The sequence below is a fragment of the Echinops telfairi genome, unplaced genomic scaffold (assembly GCF_000313985.2).
Source record: "Echinops telfairi isolate 266 unplaced genomic scaffold, ASM31398v2 ScPeMD7_1;HRSCAF=3_0, whole genome shotgun sequence".
NCBI classification, from domain to species: Eukaryota; Metazoa; Chordata; class Mammalia; order Afrosoricida; family Tenrecidae; genus Echinops; species Echinops telfairi.
The window spans coordinates 4,136,651-4,139,473 of record NW_022103896.1 but is presented as its reverse complement, the minus strand read 5'-3'; the positions used below and the strand labels follow the sequence as shown (position 1 = coordinate 4,139,473).

The following is a 2,823-nucleotide window of genomic DNA, read 5'->3' as shown; positions in this document are numbered from 1 at the left end:
GTGTGTGTGTGTGTGTGTGTGTGTGTGTGTGTGTGTGTGTAGGGGGGCTGGGAGGGGTCGCTAGAGATTCCAGTAGACCTTGGACCTATTGCAGGGGCAGTGCCCGACCACCTCACTACAGCAAAGATCGCAGGCAGGCAGCCGCCCCGCATGTGTGGATCCCACAGCTCACGTAACGGCTATGTTGACCTCTACTGCCACCACTAAGTGTGTGGCCGAAAACCAGACTCGCTGCTGTCAGGTCAATTGTGACCCATGGAGACCCCGTCAAAGGGCAGAATTGCCCCCTGGGGGTTCCTGAGACAAACTCCTCATGGGACTGGCAAACCTCCTCTTTCTTCCTCAGAGGGGCACTGGCGATTCTGAACGGCTGCCCTTGCGGTTATCCGCCCAATGAGTTACACTCTGTCCCTGGGCTCTGTCCCTAGTGTGCCGCAGCAGGAGGCCAACATCGTGTCAAATATTGTGAGAATGGCCCTCGTGTGACACCGAGACATGGGGGAGGCATCTGCTGTTGGGGGGGTGGGGTGGGGGAAGATGGTGCCTCTAGACTTGCTCAATGTAGGCTCCTCTACAAACCTCCAATTTCTTTTAAAAACGTAGCATCTGCGAAGTGCAGTCAAACAGGGGTGGCCTGGACAGGCCAAATCAGCAGAGTCTACATAAGGTAAGCCTCCAAGCCAGGGTACCTGTGACTCCCAGGGCCCCGTGGGCGTGAAACAGAAGAAAAAGGAATTCTTGCTGGAGACCAAGAAGCACAAGTCCAAAGAGGCTGCAGAGCAAGATGTCAAATGAACCTCTGTTCTTCTTTTCATATGGAAGTGGAAGTCATCCGCTTCTATTTGTTTTCGCTGCATGACCCACTGGGCTACTAACTCAGCACAGGCAGCAGGCTGCACCCACCAGCTGCCCGTGGGAGTAGAGGAGGCTGTCTCCTCCCAGAGATGTGGACCTTCTGAAATGCTCGGGGCCCGTGCTCTCTGGGCTGTAGAGCTGCTCTCAGTCAGAATCTACCCACTCGAGAGGGTGGGTTTGGGGGAGGGCAGAGTACACTGAGAAAAAAGAAGAGGCAGATAGATATGAGAGCCTAGGGGGAAGGTATGACTTCCAATTCATCCAAGACTGTGAGGTCAGGAGAAGTCGTTCTCTGTTCCCTTTATGCCCATTCCCTGAGGTTAGAGACTCCTCAAATCTTTGTGAAACTCCCAGAAGATTAAGACAGGTTTGTGGTTTGGGTACAGATGTAGCGAACTTGGCCAAAGCCATTCAGAGGTGGGGGTGATCAGAGAGGGGTTGTGAGGTGATGCCCTGTGGAAGCAGCTAGGCCCCTGAGAGTCACTACGTGTCATTCTTACAGAAGATGGGACTGGAAGTGGCAGGATTTCCAGGCTCAGCAGAGGCTGCTGGCCCATGCATGCTGTAGAACCTGCAGAGACAGGAACCTGAAATTCTAAGTGGCTAGCTCTCACTCACTGCCATCGAGAGTCAGTGTGACACTCATAGCAACGCCTCCCCCCCCTCTCAGTTTCTGAGACAGTCACTGTTGACAGGTGTAGAAAACCCAGACTTTTTCCCATGGAGCTGCTGGTAGTTTCGAACTGCCGACCTGGGGATTGCAGCCAATGCGTAACCCTTACGGACAAGGCACATTGGTATTTCCGGTGGCCTCCTGTGCAACATGCACGTGAAAGATGTGCAATGCATCTTTGAATTATGGGGGTGGGGGGAAACATGGACTATATCACAGCCTGGCAGAAGAAGAATTAAGGAAAGCTGTTTCGGAAGAAGTATGAGCATAATGCTTCCGAGCAGAAGGAAATGTGGTCAGACTTCACCTCACATACTTTGGACACAGTCTTTGGAGGAGGCAGTCCCTGGAGAAGGTCAAGACAAAGCAGACCATCAGTGAGATGGACCGACGGCCAGGCTGTGCCAATGGGCCCAAGCATTGGAACAAGCAGAACAAGCAGACACGCGGCATAGGATGGGGCAGTAGTTCGTTCTGTTGCACACAGGGTCGTGAAAGGTTGGCGTGGAGTTCATTCAGTTTAAAAGCAACCACATAGACAAGGCAGAGCTGAGAGGAACCATCCTGCGCCCGAACGGCCCTAGAAATCCACGGCCCAGCCATGCTGCGCTTCTGTGGCAGCCCACCCGTGCTGCTGCGGGGGCGGAGGAAGCAGGGGTGGAAATGAAAGCGCAGAAAGCCTCAGGTTGGTTTTCACATGAACGTTGCGCCTGGGGTCTCAGAGCTGAAGTTACATTAATTTGCTTAAAAAATAAAAGCATGAGCCCTTATTGCACCAAGGCATGGGAATAAGAAATGTCTGTATTTGAGGGTCTGAGAGTACAGTGAATTATCTTAAATCTCCTCGCTAAATCTTCCCAGTTTATATAGTTCAATGAATTAACTACAGTGAAGAAACCATAGATTAGGGGGCTTCACAAAGTGTGTGCAAAGATGGAATGAGAGACAATAGCGTGTTCTCACAAGCTTTTTGTAACCCCTCAGATATAGGTACCTTTGTACCTCATCCCAGTCCTCCCTGCCCCCACCCACCAAAAAAGGTTTAAGTTGGCATTGTTCAGTTGGTTGGGTTGCTATTTCTAAGCCAGAATGGCCCCAGTGGTTAAGCATTGGAATGTGATTTGTGTCCTTGGTAGTTCAAAGCCACCTGCAGCTCCTCGGGAGAAAGACTAGGCTTTCTACTCCCATCAAGAGTTGTAGTCTGGGAAACCCACAGGGGTTTGCTATGAGTCAGCATTGACTCAATGGCAGTGAGTGTGCAGTTTTTGTTCTGTGTGTGTATGGCCGGGGCGGGG

The 2,823-nt window shown here is 51.8% G+C and overlaps 1 protein-coding gene across 1 annotated transcript in view; it reads right to left on the bottom strand.

Annotated features, from left to right (window-relative positions):
* The window catches only part of FAM135B (family with sequence similarity 135 member B), a 235,072-nt gene that overhangs the window by 23,239 nt on the left and 209,010 nt on the right, over positions 1–2,823 (bottom strand). The gene's annotated exons all lie outside the window — the stretch shown is intronic.